This window comes from Gallinula chloropus (assembly GCF_964237585.1).
Source record: "Gallinula chloropus genome assembly, chromosome: Z".
Taxonomy (NCBI): Eukaryota; Metazoa; Chordata; class Aves; order Gruiformes; family Rallidae; genus Gallinula; species Gallinula chloropus.
The window spans coordinates 19,043,231-19,059,924 of NC_140089.1; the positions used below are offsets into that span (position 1 = coordinate 19,043,231).

General features: G+C 45.2%; 1 protein-coding gene across 1 annotated transcript in view; it reads left to right on the plus strand.

Annotated features, from left to right (window-relative positions):
* Positions 1 to 12,962: 12,962 nt before the first annotated feature.
* ACO1 (aconitase 1) overlaps positions 12,963 to 16,694 on the plus strand; it is a 51,846-nt gene continuing 48,114 nt past the window's right edge. The window contains exon 1 of the mRNA XM_084278296.1: positions 12,963 to 13,007. The gene's annotated coding sequence lies outside the window, so the exon portion shown is untranslated. The remainder of the gene's footprint in view (positions 13,008 to 16,694) is intronic.

Sequence of the window (16,694 nt, forward strand, 5' to 3'; positions counted from 1 at the left end):
TGCCCAGGAGGCCCAGGGCCTGTTTCTTACCTGCTGTGAAATAAGCCAGTTACCACATGGGAGATCGAACACATAGGCCTGGGTGCTTGGTAAATTCCACAAATGAACCACACCCAAAACCACTTCTTTCATTACATTTATACACAAATGTTACAAAGTGATATGTTTCCAGTTACAGTGATTGGCTAGTAATTTGCATGTAATCATAATATTTGGTGTATCATCTTCTCTAACCACTGTGCCGGTTTGATGGAAGGGTCTTCAATCTGGGAAAGCATCTTTTTTGATGTGTGGGTGTGTTTTTTTAATATTTTAATGGAGATGGTCCAGTTAGGGACACCTGGACTTGGGTTTTCACTATCAAACTGGCTATGTGTATGGAAGTACCATGCTTAGTATGTTTTCAGTGTCCCATGACAGTTAGCTTACAGGTGTTCCTTTAAGCAATTCCCTTTGCTCCTTCTCTTAGCAGCCACCTAGCAACTGTCTACAATCATTCTTAATTATGGAGCCATCATTATATAGAGCCATGGTTAACTTTTAAGTTTGATGATAGATACCACTCTCTCCCCCCTGCTGCACTGCACAATTAAAATTGGTGGCAAGCCCAAGTCAAAGTGTGACTGAAAGAAACAAAACCATTTCATTTAAACAAACTTGTTATAATTTTCTCCTTCAGTAGTTGTGAATCAGGTTATTAATACTCAAATTTGAACTAGTGCAGGAATAATACTTCTGTTGTTTTTAAATAACATGTTACCAACAAACAGACACAAAAATGTGGCTAGATTAAAGGAAGATCGCATAAAAGGCACATTGTTTAGTTCTATTCTTAAATTTTGCAGGTTAGGTTTTTAGGAAACTGATGTTGCCATGCATTTATAAATCTTTAATAACTACATCTATTTACTGGAGCTATTTTCTTTATTATTTTGTAGCTACTTACATGTTCTGCAATTTTGAGATACTGTGCTGATATTAAACCTGCAAGTAAGCCACAAAGCATCCCGAATTTTCCAGTCTCCTGATTTTATTTAAACTTCACTATGTCAAGGACAAAAGACGAGACCCATGAAAAGTCCAGCTATTTGAGTTGTGAGGTATGAACAACGGTTTTCTGTTTCTTGAAGCTGTGTCCTCCTGTCTTCTGGAGCAGCTAGAAAATGCAAACATTTCAAAAGCAGAAGGCAGTTTGGCTTGGTCTAAATGGTAAATAAAACAAACAAAACCAAAACAATTCATGATTTATGAAGACAGTGTTAACAATGTATACGTGTATACATGAATAGAGTAAAAGCGAGACCAGGACAGGCTGGAGAGCTGGGCAGTAAGAAACTAGATGAGGTTTAATAAAAGCAAGTGTAGAGTCTTGCACCTGGGAAGGAATAACTGGTTGTATCAGTACAGGCTGGGGGATGACCTGCTGGAGAAGAGCTCTGTGGAGAAGGACCTGGGGGTCCTGGTGGATGACACGTTGGCCGTGAGCCAGCAGTGTGCCCTGGTGGCTCAGAGAGCCAATGGGATCCTGGGTGCATCAGGACGAGTGTGGCCAGCAGGTCGAAGGAGGTGATCCTCCCCCTCTACTCTGCCCTGGTCAGGCCCCACCTGGAGTATTGTGTCCAGTTCTGGGTTCCCTGGTATAAAAAAGAGAGGGATGTTCTGGAGAGAGTCCAGAGAAGGGCTACGAAGATGATTAAGGGCCTGGAACATCTCGCCTATGAGGAAAGGCTGAAAGAACTGGGACAGTTCAGCCTGGAGAAAAGAAGACTAAGGGGAGACCTTATTAATGTTTATAAATATCTTAAGTATGGGATGCAGGGGGAAATGTCCAGCCCCTTTTCAGTGGTCTGTGAAGACAGGACAAGGGGCAATGGCTGCAAGTTGGAGCACAGGAGGTTCCACACCAACATGTGGAAGAACTTTTTCCCAGTGAGGGTGACAGAGCCCTGGAATAGGCTGCCCAGGGAGGTGGTGGAGTCTCCTTCTCTAGAGATATTCAAGACCCATCTGGACACCTATTTGAGTGATATGTCCTAGGGAGCCTCTTTGGCAGGGGGGCTGGACCCGATGATCTCTTGAGGTCCCTTCCAACCCTTGTGATTCTGTGATTCTGTGATTCTGATCTGCACAACCCAGGGATCCACCTGTTATGATACAGAACCAGATAGACTAATATGGCAGAGGTTAAACCCCCTTGCATTCCAACTGACCTCAGATTGCTCTGGGTGGTTGGGGGCAGCTGGACTTAACTGCTGAGTGAGGTCCAATTAGGTGTTTTATTGTGACCAGGTATTTGTGTTTCTCAGGAACAGAATTAAGACTCAGAAGAGTCAAGTGTCAACTTACTTGGTGAATAAAGTGACAAGCGTGGAAGTGTGGAAGAGAAGAAGGAAAGAAAGAGTGGGAAAGAGTGGGAAAGAGAGAGAGAGAGAGAGAGACAGACAGACAGACAGAGGGGGATTGCACTAGCTACCATCATGGCTCTGTGGTGTCCCGTCAGTCCAGTGTCTCCAGGTCTGGTGGAGAAATGTTTCTCCCTGTCTTTGTTGCTCTTGCTTTTTTACAGTGTTCTTATTGCATAGTTGGTAAATCCTTGGCATAGCCACACCTTCCATCTGGCAGTGGTACACATGCCCAGTACTGCCTCCAGAGGGTCCCTGAAAGTTTGAAAGGGTACAAGCTTCCTCAAGAGGGTCCTTCAGTTGACCCTGTGCACATGCATGGAGGACTTGGGCTAGTACATTCTCCAAGATAAGCTCCTTTGTTACATGGTGATGGGATTTTGCAGTGATTGAGAGAGAGGAAAGAGAGTGGGGTTTGGTTCTGTTGGCAATTGTTAAGACGTATCTGTAGCCTTAACATACCACCCACAGGCTGGTTATGGGCCAGAAAAGCCATGAACCATGCAGTTTCCCACCACTGACCATCATGAAAATCTGGGCACTGGAATCCAGTCTGGTGCTTCCTCAGAGATCACCAGAACAAGAGTGCTTGCCTTTCAGCCAAGGAGTTTCCTTGGGAACCACTGCATTGCCCCAAGATGCTGCTCCAGGCAAGACCTCTGTCTGTGGTGGACTCCCAGGCTTCATGTCAGCCTCTTCTCCTTCCATGAGCCCTGCTCAGCAGAGTAGAGAATCAGTTCAACTTGAGTATTCCTCTAAGTTTGATTCAACCTCAAAAATACTTCAGGCCCCAGAGCGTGCCACTGCTGGCACTTGGGATTTGTTAGGAGTCAAGCCCCACTACACCAGTGACTGTTAGGCTGCTCTCTATGCTTAGTTCCTTTAAAAAAAGGATATTGATGGAGAGATTTAACCCCCACCCCCTCCAGGAATAAAATGTTTCTCTTGAAAAGTAAGTCCTCTCAGGATTTTTTCTAGGTTTTTTTCAAATAATCACATTCCAAAACTTAACGCTACACTCCATTCTTCACCAAACAAGTACAATAACTGCCCTTCCCTTCCCTTCCCTTCCCTTCCCTTCCCTTCCCTTCCCTTCCCTTCCCTTCCCTTCCCTTCCCTTCCCTTCCCTTCCCTTCCCTTCCCTTCCCTTCCCTTCCCTTCCCTTCCCTTCCCTTCCCTTCCCTTCCCTTCCCTTCCCTTCCCTTCCCTTCCCTTCCCTTCCCTTCCCTTCCCTTCCCTTCCCTTCCCTTCCCTTCCCTCTTTCAGTTCCTTTTCGTTTTCCATTTTCTTTTCCTTTTCTTTTCCATTTGCTTTCCTTTTATTTTCCTTTCTATTTTCTTTTTGCAGTATATTACGTCTTCCTTGAAGGCTGCTTTAGTCCCAAATGGCCGCTCAGAACACTGGAATATAACGTCATTTATGCTTGCTTCTGGAAGCTTAAGAGGTTCAATCAACCAACAAATACTTGAATGCACCATCAAAATGATTAATTAACAAGAGTTTCAAAGATCAGACACACATAAAATAGCTGCTGAGGTTTGGCAATTTAATCCTAAATTAGTTTCATATGGAAAAAAGTCATCCTTCAACATTTCCTTCCAGTGCGTTAGCATTATTTTCAGGTGGAGAAGGCAGACCTCAGGGAGGGATTTTAGAACAGCTTGTCTTTTGCCTGGAAGACAATGTGAAATAACAGTGTGCAACGTTAAAGCACAGCAGATACACATCAACTTTCATGTGAATGCTTACTCCAGAAGTAGCGTTCTGTAGGCTAGGTAAGGTTTCTTTGCAAATGGTCTGAATTATGTACTGCTGGTGTGATTTTTTAGTGTGGAACAAGATGATCCAGATGGGACTGTAGCAGGGAACAGACCTTTTGAGTCATTGCCCTCCAAATAACGCATTTACAAACTCTCCTAAAAAGCAAAATTACAAGAACTGCATCAGGTCAATACTAAATGCTTTTAGGAGGTGGACTTTTTAAAAGAGGCTTATCCTTGATATATCTTGAAAGCACCACAGAATTTAATCTGGCTGTACAGGAGCTGCCTGTGCAGGGAACAACATGGCCAACGTATCTCATCAGTGGCTAGCATAGATTTTCAGTGGTTCTGGGTAGTTAAGATACAGCATTAAAAAAACACGAGGTGATCAGCATTGTACTGGTGGAGGTGAAGCACCGAGAGCCTGGCAGCATTCAAATTAACATTTCATGGTAAGGCCCATGGGGTAGCTTGCTCTTGGCAAAACCACAGCTTTTGGTTAAGGTCTGTGGTGACTGAAGCAGCCTGTTTGGAGAAAGAGAGATCAGCCGTGGAGGTACTGCTTGCAGGCAGAGCAGTAGTAGATTACACACTCTTGTGGCATATGAGTGTTATGCTAAGAAACAGCAACCTCTGTCTTCCTCACTGTGTAACTGTCAGCTGCTATTGATCTGAGGGTATAGAATCACGATTATATATATGTAGTGTAGTATAGGAATTGATCTGAGGTATGGAATCATGATTATATATGTAGTGTAGTATAATTATGGAGAGCAACTCTTGCTCAGCTAGATAATTATGTGGAACGGCTTGTGAAGAAGAAGGGGAGTCTTTTTGTTTTTCTTTTCCATAGCAAAGGGATTACTCCTGAAGGCCTTGTACTATCTCCAGGAGAAGATAAAAGAGCGAGAACTCTAAGATGGAATAATGTCCATCCCGTTACCTCCTTATTAAAGAAAACAGGTGGCTGATAAAGGACACGAATTGTGTTTGTAGACCTCGTTACTGGAGGAAAGCGGATAGTTAACAAGGCCATAAATTAGTTCAGACTGATAAGAACACTGCAAGCTTGCAAGATCAGCACATTTCAGGCGAGAGGTGAAAAGTACATCATGAGGAAGACTCGGGGCCTTCCTCCCAAGGACCACCAAAGACCCTTGCCCACAATTTTTGGAAGAAACTGCGCAATCACAAAGGACTGATAAGCTAATTAGCATAAGAAGCGAGAGTAGGCGGGTTTAGGTAATGAATATTACCTAAATTAATGAATATTAATGAACATAGGCGTTAATTGAATATTCATTGTCTCATTGTATAAATATGGGACCGTTTTGTTACTCCAGGTGTGCACGTCTGTGGCGGAGCGATCCCCCGTGCAACTGCGCACAATAAACATACCAACTTCATAACTTTCGAGTTACAGAGTCTATTTCCGTACGTCACTATGTGTCCTGCCTGTTAGTGCAAGCTCTGAAGTAGATCTCGATGAAGGCTTAGTTGTAGGGAAAGATTTGCACTAACTTTCTGTAGGAAAATAAAGAAATCAAAAAGCAAAGTACTGGTTAAGCATTTTTTTGGGGAAATATAGACAATATCCAACATTTCACTTCAGTGTAGTTAAGAACAGTTAATCAGTCATGTTCAGGCGTAGAGGCAAGTGAAATGAAACACAACCTACCATTAGGGTGCAGTAGAGTAATTTCTACTGCTCTTCTCTGCATCTTTAATGCTATGAGCAAAACAACCATGTGTAGACTATAAAAGACAGACCTCTTTTCAAGGACCACATTCTCTGTTGCCTTCTATAATGTGAGAGCAGCTCTTCACAGCTATGATTGTTTGCTTTTGATACAGGTGTCAAATCGTGAATTTCAAAGTAACAGAAGAACATTCGTATTTGCACACTTATATCAGAAGTTCTTCTGACATGAATATGGAACTGGGTATCAGGAAAGACAGGCAGAAAACTGGAAAATTATGAATTCCAGATTGGAAACAAGTTTTTCTATCACACCCCATACTTTAGAGACATTGGTGAGATTTATTTTCAGACAACTCCTTGCCCTCCTCCTCCATATAAACAGGAAACAGAAAAGAATAGTGAGCTTAGCTTTTGCACTGAACCTGGTTCTGCTTTCCTCTCAGTTCTGGAAGAAAAAGTTTGGGACAACCTTCTACTGTGACTGAACAAGTTGTCCAGGAGTAAAAATGGTATTTGCAAATAAGGCCTGGGTAAGCACTGAAATTAATGTCAGCGGGTGGATTAGAGATGCACATGGATGAATGACATGTAAGGCAAGTGCAATATTCCTTGCTGCTGTTCTTCTACCTTTCATTAGGAATATAGTGGCTTTTATTTGTTATTAGAGCAAGAATGTAACTGCTTCATTTAAGTACTGTTACTATCCACAGGGGCTCCAGAGGACGTGTTATTGCACAGCCTTCGCTAAGGTAGTACAACATGTCCTGATGGGGTGTTTCCCTCAGAAATTGGCAACCAGGGATACGGTAAGAACACTGTCCCTTCTACTTAGCAAAATCTGGTGCTGTTTGACCACTGTCAGTGTGCAGAGGCAGTGGGAAAGCCGGGTCTTTGCCTCTTGACGTAGAGCCCAGGTGCTCGACTGCTCCCAGCGGCTTACAGCAAGTTCTGTGCAGTGTGTTGCTCATGAAGTCGCTCCCTTCAGGGCTGAAGTGCTATCTGAGCAGTCTGTAAAAGGGAAAAGGGACAGTATGCCTCAGTGTAAGTCAGAACAGCTCTGCTAAAAGCTGAGCAGCTACGGCAGTGTAGATCTGATCAAGCTGAACTAGCCAGCACAGAAACAGCTCAGTATTTGCTGAATGGATTACTCTCAGCCTTTGGCATCATATATGGCTAGTATACCAAACCTTGCATGATCTATCCAGAAGTTAACCCATATTTTAATGATAATAGTATTATTTACATATGGTTTCCTACTCATTTTACTAACTGTGCCTATCTTGAGTTCCAACTTTTTGGGCCAGTTTCCTCTTTCTTTCACCTGCTTTTATTCTCAAGGCATTCCTTGTGACTTGTTCTCAAACTCTTCATTTGGATGATACTTATGTGATGTTCATTTTTTCTAAAAAAAAACCCTTACTGCAATTGACTTCAAAATTATCTTGATTGTACATGACCACAACTGTTCAGAAATCACCCTTATGTTCTATGTAATACCTTTCTACTTTATGTGAAACTGCTTTTACATATTTTCTACCAGTGATGGGCACCAGATTTCTGAAGATTTTCTCCTTTTATTCACTTGTGAGAACAGCATGTCACTTTGGAAAATCCACACAATTATGCAGCTCTTGTAAGCTGTTCTTAAGCACCAAGTTGTCCTAACCCAGAATACTGCTTGTATGTACACATCAAGCTCAGAATTTTGAAATTGAAGCCGTTCCCACACTGCAGCAAAAGTGTAAATTAAAGCAAAGACAGTGTTACTGTTTTTCCATATTCTTGCAAGAAATCTCTGTGATAACTAAGTGGAGCAACTCCTGAACTGTGAGCTATGAAGAAGAAATTCACCATCAAGCTACTTCTTAAAGTGAGAGAACTCACTAGAATAGGCCCCATGGGAAGCAGGTAAGCCTGCCTCTGGATGTCAGGGCAACTACAAGCAATTACTTACTAGTCAGGACAGGGCATGAAAGGACAGCACTCTGGTGTGTGTTTGTCAGTAACCAAATGCATGATGGCAAGCACATAGTAGGACATGGATGCCTCTCAGTGAGGCACTAGTGACTGAGTGCAAGGTCTTTAGGCTGGTGCAGCTGCACAGTGAAAATGGGCAGCTCAGACTGGGTTCCAGACTTTGTTTCTTCTACCAACTTCCTGCATTAGTTTGCTCACCCCTTCATTCCTTTCAGCTGTATCAGATCTTCTGTTTGAGTCCTGAGCTCAGTAAGGAAGTTCCTACAAACTATGAACAGCATATATCCAACCTGTGTGCAAGGGTATAAGTGGTGTATGCACCAACTGTTTGAAGAGTGTTTTGGATATGGGTTGTTGTTGTAGAGTGAGCATGCCTGAGAACCTAGTCCATGTTAAGGTCCTCTACCATTCCATCTATGGAGGGAAATACACCAGTGGCCACCAAGGACTTCTGCATTTACTGCAGGTTATCCCATTACCCTCGAGAGGGACAGGAACTGCTCTCCCTGCTGACAGGTTTTCTTTCAGATGCTCAGTACTACAACTATAAACTGATGAGATTACCCACTTCTGAAGAAACTCTGCAGAAGCGTTATGCAGTCTGGTGTTGAAGGGGCAGTGCTGACAGGCAAGTGACAGCAGAGTGGTTTGACTGTCACAGCCTCATTTCATGATTTGGTTTTAGGTACATAACCCATTCTCGACTCTCTTAAACTGATATGGCAGAGTCAAACAAATGCTTTTATTCTAGAAGAGGTTCCCTGACAGTACTCCTGAGTGAAGTTTAACTGGGGAGCAAAACCAGGACCTGGACTCCCACCTCAGTTTCCCCGTATTGGGAGTGAGGGACACGAAGCCTCCGCTATGCCCCGTCTAATCGGTAGATGGCAGAACGTCAATCCTTGTTTTGGTACTGGGGCTCATCCACGGCGCTCAGTAAGCGTTACTGCAATTACACGAAACGAAGACTCATTTAAAGAAAGGCATTTTAAGTAAACCAGCGCTAAGACCGGAAGCAGATATTTACTAAAACATGCTGGCCACAGAATTTCCTTTAGAGGATGCACAATCACCTAATTAAAGACAGAGAAGCAGCAGACCCTGTTGACCAGATAAATAACCAGAAACCACTTTGGTATTTCTAACTGGTCTTCTGAGAGATGCTAAATGCTCACTTTTCAGACTTGTGCTATTGTTACACAGCAACAGTTCTAACAGTTTAAAACAGCTGGGTGTATATGACTGATGATGAAATCTGAGCACAAACTCCTCTGTGAGCTGCCAAACAAATGTATTTTTCTGTACTCAGGACAAGCTGCAGGCAATAACCTGCAAACTACCATCCCACCAGTTCCCAAACTCACTTGCAGGTGGCTTCCTGGAGTGAAATGCTTCTACTGAGTGATTAATTAATTTGAAAATATTAATTCAGCTCATGTTCTGCAGAACACACTGTGTTACATGATGTACCCTCAGGTGCTACTTGTGGGGACACAGCACTCCAGAGCAACCCTCATCAGGTGATTTCATTATACAGCAGATAGCCAGGAGAAGCAGGACACATGCACACTGCACCACTGAGGGACACTTCTTCAGGATGAGTGTGTCAAAGGGCAAACAGGTCTAGGTCACCCAGGTTGATGGCTCTGGATTATTGTTTCCCCCCTCATCCCAGTTTGAGACTGATTGCTGCAACCTTAGTCATCAGCTGAGACTTCACAGAGGTTTACCACACCACAAAACACTAGTAACTGCTGTACGTGCATGCTTTATTGGCTGTTATAAGCTGAAAGATGCCCCTTGGGAAGCCCAAGTATTTGTAACTTCTTGGTTGGATGAGAATGAATGTGTTTAGAGAAATCAGCTAGGGATTGAACAGACATGATACACTCCCTAGGCCTGTGGGACACTGCTTGGTGAATAACCTCAAAGAACACTCTAGAAGCAATCTGAGGTTAGGCCAAACCTCTTGCAGATGGATTTCCACAGTAAGACGGAAAGGATAGAGGACTGACACACAGTTCCTCATCTGCTGTGAAATTTAATGAAAACCCCTAAAAAACAGGAAGTCACAAGCACTGGGATGCCCATGACTGCAATGTGAAAGGCACTGTTACTCCTGTTTGTGTCCATCTTTGGTGCAAGAACTGAAAGTAATTTCCTTTAACCCCGAAGCAGCACAATGCATGCCTGCCCAAGAAAACAATGTGGCATCTTTGTAATCCAGTATTAAAACAAAGAATCCATTTCAGTAAACATCTTCCTTACAAACAATGAAACTAATGTAGTGGTCACCTCCTAGCAGAATCAGGAAAGAGAAAAACCCACAAACTTTTAATCATCTAGTAAATAAGACACATTATTGTGCACTTAGCCCCGCTGAGAAGAATAACAGCCTCAAATAATCATGTTGCAAGCACCAGCCTCTAATAACCTTTAGATAGCATTACCATAAGCCTCTAAATGAACAGCCTATCTTCCAATCCCATCGTGGCCTCCTCACATATATGTAACCAGCAGTTGCTGCAGTGGTGCTGCCTCCTTCTCTGGTGAGAAAATTTCCCACCACCCCCTCCAACCTCAGGGGCCTCCTCTCCACACGGAAGAGAAAATACAAACCTTGCAGATACTCACTGGGAGAAGTCAGAGCTGACAAACGATTTTCCACTTACTTCTGTTGCTGACCAGCTGTTTCACCAGTCTTTGCACAGGAGATTTTAGGTCAGAATTTGCAGCAATAACTTTGGTATATTGGTGTGAAGGGTTTTAGTCATAACACAAAACGTGGGGATGTATATGGGCCTTGGAAGTCTGTTCTGTGAGGAACATAACCAGAAACATCACAGTCTTTTTTTTTTTTTTTAAAGGAAGTGACTTGATGACTTGTTGCAGGACTTTCATCAAAAGGAACATACTGAAATGCTTTCTTTATATCAACTGAACACCTACAAATATAAAAAAATCCATCAGTTAAGAAAATATTTAAAACTCTAAGAAAAGCACTAAGAAGTTTTTGAAATTCTCTGGCTTCTTATACTGCCTGAGTCATCATGGTGTCCTGAAGAAAACATGGGCCATCTCCTTCCACTGCCAAACTAGAAACATGACTTTGTCATGACCAACTCAGTTTTGTGAACCCCTTTGGCCAAAGGGTTGACAAAAATATTATGAATGTCCAGTTTCATGTCCAAGGTTACCATTTGTTAAAGCAAATAATATGTTCTAAAAATTCATTCAATTCTAAAAAGATTGCTTAGTGCATGTGAATTACTCCATAACATAAACCTAACTGAAACAAGGCCAACCTGGGTAACATTTTGAGTGATAACTCAGAAGTACAGTATTTTGCAAATGACAGGACATTTGGAGGTATCACATCAGAGAATAAAGAGACAGGGATCTCTTGGAAAGAGTCCAGAGAAGGGCTACAAAGATGATTAAGGGCCTAGAGCATCTCCCCTATGAGGAAAGGCTGAAAGAACTGGGGCTGTTCAGCCCCCTCAGAGGGGACCTGATTAATGTTTATAAATATCTCAAGTGTGGGACACTGAGGGAAATGTCCAGCCCCTTTTCTATGGTCTGTGGAGACAGGACAAGGGGCAATGGCCTCAAGCTGGAGCATAGGAAGTTCTGCACCAATATGTGAAAGAACTTCATGGTGAGAGTGACAGAGCACTGGAACAGGCTGTCCAAGAGGGTTGTGCCTCCTCTGGAGTTGTTCAAGACCCATCTGGGTGCCTACCTGTGTCATCTGTCCTAAGGAACCTGCTTTGGGAGGGGGGTTGGACTCGATGATCTCTGGAGGTCCCTTCCAACCCCAACAATTCTGTGAATCTGTGAATAGTACATTTAACTACAGAGGGGGCCTTAAATGTTTTATACCAGTGAAATCGGTAGCAGGTGTGCCCAAGCCAGGATTTCAGTATTTAGTTACCTCCTGCACAACTTACTTGGTTTGCTAGACCCTGAGATCCTACCACTGATTTTCCCTGGTTTGCAAGTTCTAGCTGGACAGTGTGTAGGCAGGAGGATCTGCCAGCACAAGTTGGTGTGCCTGAATCCAACCTTCAATCAGCCAAGAGAGCCATCTTGGGCATTTTCTAGGTTTAATCCTTCTATCCAAGCAAAGTGGTCCCATTTCACTCCTTGCATCAGGTTGCACATCTGAGACCCGCTCCTCTGCAGCGAAGCCAACAAGTATCCATCCCTGTCTGCTCATAGGCTGAGATCTCTTCAGGGAAAAAGCAGAACAATATTAGCAATCTCTTCCTACAGCTCTGACTCACAGTGATTAGCAAGTCTCCCAGTCACTGCTCTCCAGACCTTCTCCAGACTTGTAAGACACATCTATGCTCTTTCTGCATCACTCTCCTTTTCTATGTATCTAACAATACTCCTAGAATTAGGTGCTTTCTAATTAACTTGCTTCAGGCCCAAACCCTACACTGTTCCATTGTGGGCACGCCGGACGCTGAAAAACACCCCATAGCAGGCGGCTGTGGGGGCAGTGTTAATTAGGGCCTCTGGGACGGCCTGTACCCAACAGGGCTGACGTCAGGATATTGATCTTGACCAGTTATTAATTAAAGGGCAGGTACTGCCGACAGCCGGGCCAGTGAGCTCCCTCTCCCCTGGGCCCGAGAGGCAGCCTGAGGTCCCTCTCCCGCAGACCTGTGGGTCAGGCAGTGCCTGGAGCGAGACCCTTCGTTTCCCGGTCCCGGCCTCAGCGAGGAGGGGCTCCGGCACCCCGCGAAGCCCACACAAAGCAGACCACTGCCCGTGCCCCCACCCTGCAGGTCTCCGCGATGGGAGCCGACCTCGGCGTCACCGCCTCGCCCACCTCCTGAGGTCGGGGGCCACCCCTCCACGCAAAGCAGCCCAGGGTGGGGAGGGAAAAGCAGCAGCTCCGTGAGGGGTTGCGGGTAGGAAAGGTAAGTGCGATCGGCTCCACGCTCCCGCCTGCCGGGTGGCTGGCTGGGCAGGCTCTCCGGCTGGCGTCCCTCGCTTCCCGCCCCTCCTCTCGGGCAGCCGGCCTCCACGCCGGCACTGCCGCCCTTGAGGACGGCGGGGAGGAGCCAGCCAGGCCGCCCCCACCCCTTTCCTCCCTGCGCCCGGCGGCCCCAGACGGGGAGTTGGTGGCGGTTCGCTTCTTTCGGCTTCGCGGTGAGTGCGGGCTTCGGCGGAGCGCGGCCGCCCTGCTTCCACACACCACTCCCCGGTAGTGACAGCGGCGGTTCGGGCGCCTTGAAGCCGCTTCCCCTGCCGCGGCGCCCCCTTTCCCCGGCGGCGCCAGGCCCTGTCGGCCGCAGGGGAAGGCAGGGGCTTGAGAGGCGCCCTTCGGGAGAGAGCTGGGGCGGGTGCGGGCCCGGGCGGAGGGCGGGGATCGGCGGCAAGGCCAGGCCCGGCGGCGGGACGGGGAATCCCGCCGTCTCCCGGCGGCAGCGGGGCCGGTCCCCGCTCCCGGCGTAGGGGCTGGAGGGGACGTTGGAGCGGCTCGGTGCGGCGCGGGGAAGGCGGCTCTCGCAAGGCAGTGCCGCGGGCGGCTTCGCGACACCATCTCGGAGCAGCAGGAAGGCTGTGAGGCCATCCCCCGCCGCGCTGCAAGGGCAGGGAGCGGAGCGGCTGGCCTGGCCCCGGCTGGCGGGAATTCGGGCTCCCCGAGACCCGGCTTTGGACATGGGCAGGCCAGGGAGAGGCGTCAGGCTCTGCAGTGCTGAGCGAGAAGAGCGGGAGTGGAAGAGGAGTCGTGTTGCCCGGTCCTCCTCCAGGCAGTGCTTTTTCATTGATTGTCCTGCAGGAGCACCTCGCCCTTTTCTGTTGGCATTTCAGTAGTGTCTAAATAGTAGAAGATAGCGCACAGTGTGCATAGCGAGCACACAGCACCCCTGCTGTGACGTGAACAAACAATAAAGCTGTAACGTAAGTAGTTAGGATAGAGAAGGGATGGAAGAAAAGCATGAGAAGAGGAAGCCTATATTAGGGTAAAGTGGCAGGCTTTACTGGCTTTTGCTGGTTTGTTTTGGGTGACAAATAATCTGTTTTAGGTGCATGGCACAGACAGCAGGTGCCAGTGCTCCACTGCTCTGTAACAATAAAGTCGGGTGGCTGTAGCACAGGTGTAGGTATGTGCCTTGTAGTGTAACGTGGCTGAGGACTGTAGCTGTGGAGACAGCTGGTTTCAGAATCTGACTTAGGTATATGTTCAGGTTACTCCCTGTGTATCTATGTTCAGTGCATTACTGTGTTTCATAACACTACCCCAGTTCTCTCTTATGTTTTAACTGGAGGTTGTACTTTGATATTTGGTTTCACCCTCTAAAGTCAGCATGTGTTGGAGGGGGAGGACAGAAAGGTCTGGGCTTCAGTATTCTTTAATATCAGCAGGAAACTTGGTCTAAACCAGAGGATTCTCTCTCCAAACAGTTGGAATTTAATTAATATCTCTGAGTACTCAGTGCTGTTGCTATTGTTCAGACTGGCTCATTATCAATCCACAATACTGAAGTAAAGGAAGACCACCCTGGAAGAATATTAACACTGGAATGTTTATTTAGTATTGCTTTGCTTAAAAGTAATTGTGCTCCATCAGAATGTCCTAATAAACTTCTGGGGATTGTTAGTTCTTCAAAGAAAGTAAGAGGAATTTAATGTGCATAGAATAGGAAGTGTAGCTGACTCTTGTCCCTCCAGGATCTGTGGTGTGTATGAGTTGTTCAGAAAATTGTCGATAGGTTAGTCCTAGACTTTGTAAGATAGAGGAAATTCCTAGAGAGGTTTTCACTGTGTGTAGGAGTCTGATCACTTAGTGGTGCTTTGCAGAGTATATAATGCAGATGATTGCTGAACAGACTGTAGGGCTTTCAAACTGCATTTTTTGCCATATCACGTTTGTAATTTGGTACTTTTCTTTCTCTCTGGTTCCCTTTAAACAGAAGATAATACACTCCCATTTTGATTGTTCAACCAAGTTTTTATAGTAATGGTGGAAGAGCTAAAACAATAATTGCAGAACACCACAGGAGAAATACTGTTAATATTTAAATAGTGAGAATAACAGCAACTCTTGTTTTGCTAGTGTTTTCCAACGTGGACTCTCACAAGGGTTTCATCATGTAATAGCTGGCAATTTTCTCCCTTCCTGGAGTAATGATCCACTTGTGGTCACTAGAAGGTTAGGAATTGAGGGGTGGTTTTTTTCCTTCTTTTCAAGCAGAGAGAAGGTAGAGACGAGTCTCAATGTGAAGTCTGCTTAGTGTGAATAAGGGGTAAGAATTGTTCAGGGTTCTTGTCTTCAGGGCAGAGCCTAGGGAGTGGTTAGTTCAGAAGATTTCCTCTAGGTATTTGGCACTTCCTCGCAGGAATTGGGACGTCCCACGATTCAAGGGTGAGGACTCCAGAAGCTTGTGAAAGAGGGTGTTTAGTTTTGGCGGTTTGGTTTTGTGGTGCTTTGTTTTCCTCCCCTCGCCTTTTTGTGTAAAAACCATTCTGAAAAAGACTTGAATTAAAAATGTTTTGTGGAAACATCTCTATTTCCCCAGAGAGCTTGGCTAATAAACTCTAATAACAACTAACTGGAATTGAAATCTTGTCAGATACCCACCTGTTCTGTTTACATACTGAAGCTAGGGGTGTTGGGAAGGTAGATTCATCTGCGTGACCTAATGAATAGCTGCTGAGGTTGTAAGCAGCAATTTTTGTTGGGAGAAAATGACCTTTCATTATTTCCAGAATAGAAATTCAGGATTTGTCTTGAAATGGCTTGAAAAGTTAGGACATTTCCCCCCTGGTGCCAGATGTGTTTCACAACAGTAGTTATCCTTTCATCTGTTCTTCATCCTGAAAGGACTTTCTACCTAGGTGTCTCTGGTAGCTCTGAAGCAGTTCAGATGGCAAGTTGCTCAATAGGAGTTCTAGGCGAGCAGTGACAACAGTTTACAGAAGTGATACAGTGCTAATGGCAGGAGTAGCAGCCTGATTCACAGTGCTCCAGTTTTGTTTCCCCTTCCCATGCACCTGTGCAGCATTCCTTCCCCCTTCACATGAGCCGTTTCAAACAGACCAATAGGGAGATGTCCTTTAATCCTGCCTGCTGAAATTGAAAAAAAATTTCAGCCCAAACCTTTGTACACACTTCCAGCACTCTCTGTATTCCAGACTTTGTGCAGTGCTTCTGTGTTATCAGTGGGAAGGTGTTTCTGAGTGTTACGCTGGATTCTTTTATTAACACTGAAAGCTGATTCTGTGTTGAAGCTGATCCCTGCTGCATATTTGTTAATGAGCAGGGGAAACGGGCAGCACGTTTGTACAGAGGTAGGAAGTAGGCTAAAGTTCAGAGTTGCTCTTTCAGAGGAAAAAAAATAATTTCAAGGCTTCATTTTTCAGTGTTCTGTAGCCTCCAAATAGGGTTCCATGTATTCTCAGGCATAATACTGCTCATTTTCCTGCAGCAAAAAGAAAATCAGTCTCTACCTTTTAAATAGGACACTCGGTGGCAAGCCTGCTGACACAGCATTCCCTTAACACTTATGCCTACTTAATTAGGATCTGGATTTTGTTAACGGTAATGCTAGGTTGTGTTCCAGAGGCTGTCTGAGGATAGTAGATACATGTGCTTGCCTGGGTCACCGAAAGCTGGTGAGATGTATACAAGAGCAGTATTTTGACTGTCCCTTGAAGCTGTAAGTGAAATAACTGTGGTGAAGTGAGGGAGGTGATAGCACTGGGCTTTCCAGAGGGGTGACTTGAGGGAGTTTAGTATCCACATCTTAGAACTTGGCAGGCATCTAAACTTATAGCTTACTTGGAAGAGCTACTTCAAGAGCTAAAGATTTGATTTCACAAGCTTGATCT